This window comes from Maylandia zebra, linkage group LG10 (genome assembly GCF_041146795.1).
Source record: "Maylandia zebra isolate NMK-2024a linkage group LG10, Mzebra_GT3a, whole genome shotgun sequence".
Taxonomy (NCBI): Eukaryota; Metazoa; Chordata; class Actinopteri; order Cichliformes; family Cichlidae; genus Maylandia; species Maylandia zebra.
The window spans coordinates 30,401,849-30,414,938 of NC_135176.1; the positions used below are offsets into that span (position 1 = coordinate 30,401,849).

Consider the following 13,090-nt stretch of genomic DNA (forward strand, 5'->3'; position numbering starts at 1 on the left):
TTGAGAAACACATATTTGACATCTTTTTAACATGACAGAAAACACGATTTTCATTTATTTGATATAATTTCTTTTTTTTTTTTTAGAAAAACGAACCCATGCATGAACTTTAGGGAGTTTTCAGTATTCCAAATGTGAAAAGCAGCTGATTTCCAATTATTGATGCTATTGGATGTAATGCTTTGATTTTCATGGGTTTATGTATGTATAACATGCAATTTTAGTGCAAACTGCTTTGAGTACAGGATTGTGTTTGAGTGCAGTCACACAACATGGTGTGAAATAACATACAGAGAGCAGCTGATGCTTAAAAGAGGAATACTGGAGTTTTATTTATAGGCCATTTTATGATAGCAGGCAGGGGTTTTCGTCATGATTTTGAGCATATTATCCTTTTTTTCTTCCCTTCTTTGTTTTTTCCTCTTTGGTTATTTTCTTTTTGCCTCTTTCATAGTGTCACCAACCGTGCCGCACAGCCACGACAACGAGGGAAATGCACACGAGTGCCAATTAGAAGAAATAAACATTACTTTAAATGAAAGAAACAAGGTCAGAACTTAAAGTAACCATTCTGTATGTAATCAGTACAATCAGGGACAGAAATGGTGTATGTAACGTTGTTTAGTGCAGAAAACTAAACCAAAACAGCCCCAAACTCCAAAAAGGTGTCCCAGGCAGGAGAGTCACACAGCAGCTGAGCACTGGCACACTGGGTCCAGGTGTTGCCAGTCTCACTGACTGGAAACAAGCCACACCACCTGTCCATGCCTGCAGATGAGACCTGCCACACAACAGGCTGAAGGGCAGAGTGGAGTGGGTCGTCACAGATATACCTGACTCTTGCACCGAGGATTTTTATATTTTGGGACGATTAAATGATTATTCAAGTATTCAGTTTGATTTTTAGCTTCCTTTGTTACTCTGCATTTTAGGTTTGAGTTAGATTAGTATTTTGTAGCCAGAATATAGGCTTGATCCTTGATCTACCGAGTCTCATGCCTCAGTGCCATGCATTTGGGTACTAACCTGACAGCCTCTCTTCCAAATGTAAATGTATGGAAAAACCTTCCACATATCACCTAAACATGTCAATTCAGTACAACTTAAATAGCTGCTAGTTACTTTAAGGTATTTTAATTTAGAGAATCTACAATATTATAGAGAAAACTCCAACAAACAATTCTGTGTGAATGAGCACAACCTCTAAAACAACTCAGCTCTTGGGGCATCTGCTGCTACTGGTTGGAGAGTGAAGGAAAACAAGACAGGGAAGTGGAGCAGAAAGTAGCGAAATAGTTCAGTACAAATGCCCCAGGTTTACATTCAGTCAGATTCTGAACTGTGTTCATGTTTAAAAGTGAAACGATGAACTGTTAGCCAGTAGTTGTTACCCCGAGGGAACTATATTTGTGTCAAAAGTTTCATGTGAGATGAAACGTAATCATGAGCAAAAAATGTTATTTCACAGGCACAGGTGCACACTGCAATAACAGTGCTCCTGTGTAAACAAACCAGGTGTGTAAAAGAGAGTCTGCATGTGGAGATCTGCAGTGAATCCACAACAGTCACACTGAAGGAGGCCAGAGTTCTAATGTGACCGATCATTTTCAAAGTGGTGATGCTAAACAAACTGTCACTGAGTTCATTTTACTGTGATTACAACTTGGAATAGGAAGTTTGATGAATTAATAACAGTTCTTTGTTGCTGTGGCAACAATCTGTGGAATATTTTAATGCTGGAGAAATCTTAAAAACCAGAGGATTCAAAAGCAAATTCTGAAATTTCTGCCTTTAAATTGTAAATAAATATGGTATAAAACATGTTGCTGATGTAGCCTGAACGCATCAATCACAGATGTTGTAGCGTGACTGCATTGACAGTGACCAGTCACATTAGGGGTCTTCCTCCCGTCGGCTTCTGCTTTCATAATATCAAAAGTCTGATTAATCTGAGCGAACAGAAATCAGCTTTGAGAGCAGACCTGCATGTGAGAGCTGCTTGAATCTGCTGCAGCCTTCATCAAGTGGAGGCTCTTGTCTTAGCGATGGCTTCTTTGTACTTTCTGCTTCTTTGGCTGATGAGTTCTACACGTGCGGGTTGTTGAATTCACGCACAAGGATTTTAATTGCACGAATGGGAATGAATACCTGCACCTGTGAAGGGAAATTGTTTGCTTGTGATTATGTTTTAGCTTGCACGCTATTCATAACACAAATATAATTCCATACAACAGCTTCTTATGAAGAAAAGGGGGTAATGTTTCATTAATGCAGTCAAGACAGGAGTGTTTCTTATGCTAATGATAAAGCCTCGCACTTACTAATGCAACTTAATGCACATTTACTTACACACAAGTGACACTAATTAAGTGTAAACAAGCACTTCATGACAAGTGCATTCACCTGCAAAGGTCTGACTCACCAATAGTGGTGAAGCTCAAGATAGCATCACCGGTTCAGGATGAGTAAATGCAGAAGGTATGGAAACAATAGTGCATGAAGCTGACTGTGTTTGTATCATGCGCCACTGATTCAGAGTTTCATTAAATGGTTACACCTATTGTTGATGAACACACATTTGGAGTGGACTCTGAAAAGCTCTCAGAAGGCACAGAAAGGAAAATCACTCAGTGTTACCAATTCACCTGTGACTCTGTGATATGTGCACACTGATACTGTCATTGTGTTCCTCTCTGTTTTTTATCACTGGACTTGGCTCAGGTCAGTCTGTCAGCCTTCTTGGAGAATCAGGTGAAATGTTAACCGTTCTGTGTTTTTCCACCATGGTTCCACAGTCACTTGTCAGGTCAGAACACAGCAGGATGGTGAGCTCAATTCTCCATTATCCCTCATTATTGTCATACCACAGCAGTGGCTATTGTCAGAGGGGTCCTCTCCCTTTCAGTGCTGTAATACTCATTTCATCATGTGTCAAATCTGACAATGGGACTTGAACACAATGGGTGCTGATGCTCGACTAGAAAGGACACATCTACACAATTGTGCGTGGTGAGTAGTTCACAGTGAAAATGTGTGTATGAGCGAGAGCTATTAGAAATTCTAATAACCAAATTAAATGCCTCAAAGTGCTATCTGTGTCAAACCTGCAATTTTCCCCGTGAAATTAGTTCAATCATTTCCATCAACAACTCTGTATTCTCTGTGAGCTTCGTAAAAGAATATTATTCCTGTGATTAAATGGGATTAATGTGCTTCTGTAGGTGTTTCCCTGTCTGTTTTCATATAGTCTAAAGACTGTTGTAAAATTTTCAGAATGCATTAGTGGAGTAATGTGTATATTCAGGCCAAGCAGTGTATCAATCACTCACCTACAGGTTGTTGAGTTTATTCGAGCTGTAGAAAATGTAATTAGAATGAGTCATTTTCTGGCTTGTCAGCCACATCATCTCCAGTACTCGCTTGTGCCTTTTTTTTGGCAGTTTTGCAACTCTGAATAACACAAAATGAAACTGTCCTTATTTCTTTATAGTCAAATATGACTGCTGTCAGCCAGGAAGCTTATTTAAGCTGTGACACTGTACTTGTAGGTTAGGGCTCTCGCCTCACAGCAAGACGGTTCCTGGTTTGCCGATGCCTTTCTTTGTGGAGTTTGCACGTTTGCCCTGTAGCTGTTTGGGTCTTCTCCCAGCCCAGGACGTGCAGGGTAGGACATGTAAGGCTACAAAAATAGGGCACTTGTGTTGTGATGGCTCCGGCCTTGTTATTGTTTGTGGGCCTGTTTTTGTTTCCTGTTGTCCAGGTCTTCATAAACAGCTCCTCCTATCCTTCCTCACAGAAGGCTGACACCCAGTGAAGAACCAAAGCAGAAAGACAACCTGTGTTGTAGTTATTTCTAATTTTAGTTGCATGTTAGCACATAATTATTATTATTTTTGCTATTCTCCTTTCTTTAGTAATTGATATTTTAGTAAATTCCATTAAGAGGGGATCTAAGTTACATATTTAAACATATTTTAAAGTAACACAATAGTTTGTTTTCCTGGTAATTAGTTACTTTAGTAACATTGTAACTCAGTTACTAACTCAGTTACTTTGTTGAAGAAGTAACTAGTAACTATAACTAATTACTTCTTCAAAGTAACCTGCCCAACACCGGTTATGTCCTGAATGAGCCACGTATAACCGTGTGAGGTAGATAAAAACATGTTTAATGTAGACTGCAGTTCAAAGTGCTTTGAATAGCCAGTAAGACTGGAAACATCCAATTCTATCAGGCTCTTTGTTTATATAGTTTTTGTCCTTTCACAGATTTTTACAAAATGTCAACTTGCTCTAAATGTTCAACAAAAATCAAATTAAAATGATATTTTCTAATAGCAGCAGTCCAAATAACACATTATTTAAAAGTACATGATTTTTTTTATAGCAATCAATGCTGTTAATTTAATTAAAGGTAAAAAACCCCAACAGGAACTAAACCTCCAAAAAACCCTCAAAGTGGATCTGATATATGTTTATATTCATTACCTATGTAAAAATAGACGAGTTAGGTGAATGAAGAGGATGTTTTTTCTCTTTTGTTACATCAAAAACTCGAACAGTTTTGTGTAAACAGATATTAACATGTCTCGCTGTTTGTTCACCGTCATGTTGATTTTTCAGCGGTGTGTAACCTGGCTGGGTTCTGTGCTGTGATAAAGGGCGAGCTGCCACCATTTGGAGCCAGACCAGGGCTGCTCCTGGACACAGCGATTAGAACACAAATGACTGATAACTCGGGGGCAGAGGGGCGCAGGAGCCGAGATCTGCATCACAAACCTCCAAAACTGCAGAGATAGACGGAGAGAAAGGATGAAAAGTCGGGAAGGAGATGGGAAGAGTACATTTAGAAGTCAGACTCAACGCAGATCTCCAGGGATTCGTAGAGTAGGCTTTGTTTTTGTTGCTTTTGGTCCGTAGTGAAAATGCACTCCATTACTGAACTAATCATAAACCTTGTAGAATCAACTCTTTGGAAATATGGGCTTCATCGAACGGCTCTCTTTCCCCTGTAAGTTGATTATGTTGTTGTGCAGGTGATTGTACTGTTGTGCCTAATTTCTTATAGAAACCCAGAGGGGAAAAAAAAAAAGAGAAACAGGAACTTCAAAAATCAATAGCAAGACAATTTAAGAGAAATAAACTCTGCTCCCTCTCATTTAATCTCATACTTTCTGAGACTTAATAAAAACAAAAGCTTTAGAGTGATGAAGCACACTGGCCACAGCCATATGATCGATCTAGATTTTTTTTCAGGTGACTTCTTGACCTCTTTCTTGTGATGTTCAAGATATTGGATGGATCGGGAATTTCAGATTCCAACAAGGGGACAGAAGAAGGCACGTTATGAAACATGTATTTCCATGAGGTTTGGAGACTTCAGATCGAAACTTGATAACATGTCTCAGTTTTATTTTTATCTGAATAAAGATGCATAAAAAGATTCAACTTTTAGCTGATCGAGTCTGTAAAAACTGTTAACAGCACCCGGACTCCACTAAGGCTTTGTTTTAAAGGTTTCCCTCATTTAACGATGTATGGATCAGTTCCCCTCCCAGCTAAAATAAAACGAACCTTTAAGTCACCAGATCGCAGAACTGACAGCGCACTATTTTCTGAGTGACGTTAACTGGTGTGTGAAAATGTGCATTTAGGTGATGGACGCATAAAAAGGAAAGCGTAGCTGACCTTCAAATCCCTGACAGCTACAACTCAACTGCTGTTTACTTGATGTCCATAACTCCCCTGGGAGCTGCAGACACCTCGCCGCGGCGTGCTGCATTTCATTGTGAGACGGTGCTGACTTTAAAAAGCAGCTCAATCTTCTCCCAGATTACATTTGTCGCAATTCCCTCTCTTTGTGGAGCTTTCTGCTTAGAGGAGAAGAACTGTAGAGACACAGCAGGAGACACTTTCCTTTCATTGTTCTGCCCTTTGTCCATCTGGAAAGCAGGTACTGGGAGTTTCATTGGGTGTGCGATCGCAGCTTCGAATCGTTTCATCTTATCAGATGTTGTGAGGTTATAAAAGCAAAGTTTCAGTTTGTTACTTCTCAGCTCTCCCTCACCTTTTTGTCTTCACGCCATGAGACTATCATCCCGATAACCCCCATTTGACCCACATCCATAAAGCACCACAATGAAACAAGTGGAACTAATTCATTAAAATTTCAATTTGCTCTCACCTTGAACGTCACCATAAAGCAGCAGTGCCACAGGTAAAATTATTTACACCGAGCTTGATAACCTTCTCTCCTGTTCCGAAGATAAACGTGTATTTTGGTAAGTAGAGCGGACAGACAGTGTAATGAGTGAGACTAATCCATTAAAGTTTGAGCGTGTATCAGTTTAAAACCACTGTACACACTGATAAACCGTGAGCCGCTTTTCCAAATAAAAATATCGCTCTCGTGAAGCCACGCGAGCACCTCTGCGGCTCAAGAGTTGCCGTGGCTCTCCTAAATATATAATTCCTTGCCTGTCCTCACTTTGGTGGAGGGTTTCACATTTGATTCAAATTGCTGATAATAGTTGGCCTTGTCTGTTTGATTTGTTTCAGCATCCACATTTTTCATTTATGAGCCACGCCTCACAGTCATGGCTTTGGATAAGCAATAACATAAAATAAAATACAGTGCAGTCTGTGTCAGACTGAGAGTTTATAGAGGCGGAGCCATCTGAGAGTCCAGCAGAATTTTGAGGTCAAGGGCTGTACTAACTATTTTACAAATAATAAAATAAATTCAGCGCAGACTGAACTCTGAAATTTTTAAAAAGAGGCCATCTATTAGTCTTGATCATTTTTCACCATTTTACTTCATTTACTTCCATTTTACTTTTAGCTTCTTTCAGCTGATTTCAGTTCACAGTCAAACCCAAACTTGCCCTCCTCCCTTCCAGTTGACATTAAAACTCGCTCTAGCATAAACATGTGTCAAGTCTTATAGTCTTGGTTAAGTTTAAGAAACGGCATCTGTAATGGCATAATAAACGAAAGTCTGCTATATATGTATTATTAGCCCCAGTGGCCTAAAAGATAAGGCGTTTGCCTCCTAAGCCATATGGGTGTCTCAGACGATGGCTTTATGCGTGTCCTCAGTGGCATCTGATTTTAAGACAGAAAAATCCAGTGAATTTTCAGGCCAGCTAAATCTAAAAAGCACTGGTCTACTCTGCAGTAAAAGACAAAGCCAGCGCCTTTGACAGTTTCTCTGCTTTTTCTAATGCCTCCAAATAGCTCATGTGGTGGGTGCAGAGGATAGTGCTGGGAAAGCAGTCGGTCTGTGGATTACACTGAAGATTAGGTCGGGCAGAGATGAGGCTTGCTGCATTCCAGCAGCACCAGGGCAGATTAAAGTCACCCAGAGCAGTGGACATTTTAACCTTAGAAGATGATCCACCAGCTGCAGTGACATTATGGCAGCCCCTCCCACCCACAGAGCCTTATCTAATACAAATGTGACTGTGTGGGCTATTTATGTTGGCCACGTCTGGCTGTGTATACTTGTACTGGAACTTTGTCAGTTACATAACAGCACAGAGCATTCAAACTTGGTTAATGCATAAAAATGATTGTTTTCATAAAAAGTAACTTTAGAGGATTACATATAAAGAAAAGTACATTTAAAAATTACATCACCCAGTATTTAATACTTTTGAAAAAATATTTAGTACCTGCTGACATGGCCTCAGATACAGTCACATAATTATCAGTTAACAACAAACAATCCAACACATGGACACAATTCCTCATAGGGAAACACACAGGAACTGTGAAAAGCTGAAAACGAAAATGTGTAGGAATCGAGGCTTTAATGCTACAAGCCGAGCTGCTCATCACTGTTTTCGTTACCTGAAGATGAAGCTTGGATAACTCAGGTTTAACATCACTTTGCACATAAAGCTCTTAGCTTTGTTTGGTTAAGGACACAGTGGAAAGATCCACCCTTATGTGGGGTGGATCGAATCTATTAAAATCATTCTTTGGACTAAAAGAGTGAATGCACAGCATAATTAAAGAAATTATGTAATGCATGTAATGTAATAACTGCTTAGTAATGCTAATGTGATTATTTCGCATACAGATAAATAATCCCCGCCCCCTTAATAAAACAATAACAACAACAATTGATTTAAATAATCACCTGGCTATTTTATACCTATAACCTCTTCACCTAAGATTATATAAATCACTTAAGGTGCAACTGGCTACAAGTTGTTTTGAGTTTTGAGAGACAACAACGCAGGACCTTAAATGCTTTTCCTTCATTTCAAAGCAGCTTATTATCATTATGACATGTTTTTCTTTTCTTTTAAACGACTTCAAGCAAACAGCAGGGGAGCCTTGAGGCCCGGTGATGGGTGAAGCACTCATTGTCACCTAATTTGCTAAACTATTCTGCTTCCAATTTGCCTATTCAGTCTTTGTTTATGCTCTCTGCCTCTCCCTTTCTCCCTTTATCTCTATTTCCTTGCTGCATGAAGTGAATGCTAATGAGTATTACAAAAGACATTTTCAAATATTGCAGCTCCATGAGTGGGGAGTGTTGCTTCCATTAGTGGCATTACTACCACAACAATGAGTTCTTTTTGTTTCGCTAAATAATTGTATGTATCTTTAAAATGTATTTCATCATCCACAAAATATATATGTGGTATGTTTTGTTTTCTTTCTTCTATTTTTTTTTGACATTTTACAGCTATAACTGCCAGGTTCAGTCACTGTCAAGCACACCTGCAAATTAACACAATTTCCATCACTCCCCTGGAAATAAACACCCCGTAGTAATAGAAGAGCTGAACTTCCTCTTTGACTGCTGGAAAAAAGGCTGTTTTTTGTTTACTGCTCCCTGGTGTCCCTGCTCATGCTAAGCATAACAATTTAGCTGTCATTAAAATCTCTAGAGGGGTGCCACTCCCAAATCTTCCCATAAGAACAGTCACAAATGACCCACATGAGTCATATTTAAATGCGACAGTTATGCCGTATTTTACTGTGATATGGCAAACTATCCATTTTTTTGTATCTAAACTGAACTAAGAAGTGAAAGCAGGAGAAAAAATATGAATAAAAACAAAACAAAATAAAATGAGACACTAACCGCAGTATGACAAAGTTGTTTCGTTCTCTCCCGCCACTATTCCAACCCCCGAAATGAGCTCAAGAGAAAAAAACCTCATCCAGTGGTTCAGTGCTGTCTGTGTATGGTTGGTCAGGTTGGTTTATTATATATGCGAGGTGCCCTTGTTGATATTCTAGCTCTTATTATTTTGAGCTGGATCCTTTTCTGGTCCAGTTAGACAAACATTTATCAGGCTTGGGGATACAAAAGTATCTAATATTTATAAAACCAAAGAAACAGAGGGTTCAGTAATAAATTCACAATATAGTGCTTCTCATGCATGGCTGCTAACAACTCCATTATCATCAAAATAGTGATCATATTAGATGGAAGCCTCATGTCTGATTTGCTAATTGTTAGCATTGTATCTGCAAAAAGAATTAATGTGAGGATTTGGGGCATGCACTGTGCTGCTTTAGTGTATTGATATAAACAAAGTTAGCCTATGAGCATCTTTGAGACAGGATTGAATTTATAAAATTATAGCCTGTCATGTTTTTACTACTACTGTGCTTCTCTTTGCACGGTTTTGCAACAATAACATTATTTGAAACCTTGTATGCGAGGGGAAGGATTTTAAATTCGATTCTGGATTAAACAGGGAGCCGATGAAGAGAAGCCAAGAAAAACAACCGCAAAGCCAGTGAAGGCTGAAATTTAACAAACTCTTCTCAATTTCGCAAAAGTATATAAAGCAACTGCTGGGTTGATTTCTATGGAATCCCACCGAGTTTCCTCTTTGATTTTCTGTCTCATATGTCGAGGTTAGAGAGACATCAGTGAAAGGCCACATGTTAGAATAACAGTTTAAATTTAGCAGTCGTGTAGACGACCAACTCTGGTTTCCAGATGTTCTTTTTTTTTTTTTACAAATTCCAATACAAAATGATAATGTTACCCTCTAAAAGAGCTGGTGGTACAAAATTTGTTTTCCCACTGTCCAACGAACAGCCTTGAATTGCAGTTTCTCGGCCGAAATGTGAATTCTCACCTCCAGGCTCGATCGGAGGGGTGTCTGAGGTGCAGCAGAGCATGATGTTCACCGCCTCTGAAGACTGTAGCGACTTTGTTGTTGCAGTGGATTGATGAGGTTTATTTAGAGGAGCAGAATGAACGCTGGGAGACAGAGAGAGGAACACTGACAGATAAGGAGAGGGAGAAGGAGTAAAGAGTGCTAATGGAATTTCCAATCTGAAGGGAATTAGTTACTTCGTACAAGGTGTTCGCGGTGCGAGAAGAACGTGATGGAAGCCAAGAGGAAAGACGTACGGATGAGCACGACTCTCACAGTATTCTCACAACCTCGCACAGGCAAAAGCACCAGCAGTGTCCTTTTATTGTTGCTAAGAAACAAATCTAATCACATAAGCTATTGTCAATCACAGGCTAAAAGCAAACAGCCAACAACTGTTTCAAATGAAACAGTCCAAACCACACATTACTGATTTTCTTTTTTGGTAGAATAAACAGCACAGGGAAAAGAAAAGCATCATTAAATGTACAATTGTCCTCGTTCCACAGCAAGTCAGTGAAATAAAAACATCTTATAAGTCTTATATACGGTTTTACAGAGGACTTCTCAAAATTTCCAGAAGTTCTCAAACTTTGATTCTTCTATGTAGCCCTCAGACACTGTAGATGTCATATAAAAGTGGATAATATTGTTAATATTGAGGTGATTACATTCCTCCATACCAGATTTATTGTTATTTAAAAGGATTAGTCCTTGTAGTCCTTTAGTCCCTCTCCCCAAGGAAAAAAAAGGCTGACAGATCCTGACCTTGAGTGTAAATGAACCTCACATTCTAAGATTTTATTTATGGGTTGTTGTTTTTTTTGTTTTTTTAGCATGGTTCTGCACAACCTGAGGACAGCAGAGGGACCATCAACCCTTTTTCTGGAAAAAAAATGACTTGGGGTGCATCTGAAATTAGCAGAGGTGCACTAGTGTGTACAGAAGGAAAAATGGATTTCCTTGATCTATATGTGCATTTTAAGATGTTTGGAGAGTAAAAATGACTTCTGTGGTCTCTGACTCTTTTTGATTCTTTTTCTGTCTCCTGAGCTCCTTTACTGTGTCTCTCTACTCCCTCTCTCTGTTCTCCTTTTATCTCTCTGCCTTCAACTTTACATTGTTTCATGCATTTCGGTCTCAGTGTTCTCGTACTCGGTGTCCTCGTTGTCCTTTCCATCCATTTGTATTAGTTCTCGATGACTTCTCACTTGACTTTTCTGCCAAAGCATACAAAAAGAATTGTGAAATCCACTTCTATTTAGACTTTGTGTTTGAGTTTGAATGGATTTGAATTCAGTTAGATAAAAATTAAATGTGCTATCCCACTGATACCACATTTAAATTCTAAGCAGGTTAGGTGTTTATGGAGCCTGTGGTTTACGCTTTAATTACTGAAACACACGTGCATTATCTTTGCGGTAACTATCTCAGACTGAATGTAATCAGGCCAGCTGTTATACCAGAATATAATGGTCCTCCTGTCCTGCAGACACTGGGCAGTAATGGCTCTTCCTCTTTCACCTCCACATTCATTTGCTTTCTCTTTCAGTCCCTTCATCTTGTCCCACACTGATGTTTATCCATCTGACACTGAATGGATAAAATTGATATTAGCTGGCTAGCTAGCTACTTTTTAGGCTAACTGTGAGCCACTCACGTCTTTACTGTCAGTGTCCCCTGACTGTCCTTTGTCCACCGGCTGTTTTCTGTTTCTCCTCCTTTATTTTCTCTCTATTTCTTAGAGATGGTGGTGACTCTCAAAATGGAGCCAATTAGAATCAATAAGTGATATTGATAATCAAGATCCCTGACACCACTGGCTGAAATGTAGTGCCAAATCATGGCAGAGTAGCCATAATGTTTTAGAGATAGCTACTTGCTGTTGTACTACTCTTATTACTCCATACATGTTCACAAAGGTTCTAAGAAAAAATGTCAAAATTGGATGTATCACTCCATATAACCTGTTGCCACTGATTTTCAGTCCAACCTGGGGGTTTCTGACAGGTTGCTAGCAATGACACTTCTCTTAAATAAGGTGTCTTTTTTATGCTTGAATTATTCAAAAATTCAGAGATTATATTTCTCGGCTTGCTTGGGAACATGGGAGGTGTGGGATTCTCTGCTTAGGCTTCTGCCCCCATGACCTGGCCCAGGATAAGATGGGAGAAGATGGACTAATTAATACGTCCAAGTTAACAAACCCCACATTCCTCTGAAAATGATCAAGAACAATGACTAGACTGAAAATGAGTGTAAAAGGAACTAATGTCCAAAGAAACATTTTGAAACACCTTAAGAAAACCTGGAGAACTACTGTTTAAGACCACTTTAAAACAACAATACAAGCAAGTCTGACTCCTTGGAAGTGAAAATCTAAAGAAACGAGCAGTGGCTTAAGAACTTTGCATAGTGCTGTTACTTCCTGACAGCCCTTTTATGTTTGTGCCTGTTTTGTTAGCTTTATTTTACTTTATCTTGAGCAAACCTGATTTTTTCTTCCCCAGTCGTTATGTTTTATCCTTCCCATCCTCAGCAGTTTATCACAGCACAAGTTCTGTTGACTTGAACAACATTTGCATAAAGGCCATTTGGCTGCTCATATAGTGCTTGAGGTCAGTTCAGCTGAGTGGATAACCAGGTAATGAATCTCCTTCTTTTCTTGTTAATATTGTGTCCCTTACCCCATTATTCTCATTGGACCGGAGGATAAGGGAATAGAATAGGAGCGAGAGAGAGCAAGGGGGGAGCCATTGGAGTACATGCATTATGTATCATATCCTACAGTGAAGAAGACAGCACTGTGAGTGGGAGTGTGAGCGGCCAGCAGTGCACTGAGGTGAACACAGTGAATGCTAATGAGGGAGCTGCATTTGCTGGGAGGTACATCTGATTAAAAGCACAAGTCATGGTGAACACAGCCAAGCGGTGTTATCAGAGAAAACACACACAAA

At 39.4% G+C, this 13,090-nt stretch overlaps 1 long non-coding RNA gene across 1 annotated transcript; it reads left to right on the forward strand.

Annotated features, from left to right (window-relative positions):
• The first annotated feature begins 2,953 nt into the window (after nt 1-2,953).
• On the forward strand, nt 2,954-5,372 carry LOC143420695 (uncharacterized). The gene is made up of 3 exons (XR_013100424.1): nt 2,954-3,009; nt 4,624-4,887; nt 5,257-5,372. It is a non-coding gene; the product is annotated as an uncharacterized LOC143420695 (long non-coding RNA).
• Nucleotides 5,373-13,090: the final 7,718 nt, after the last annotated feature.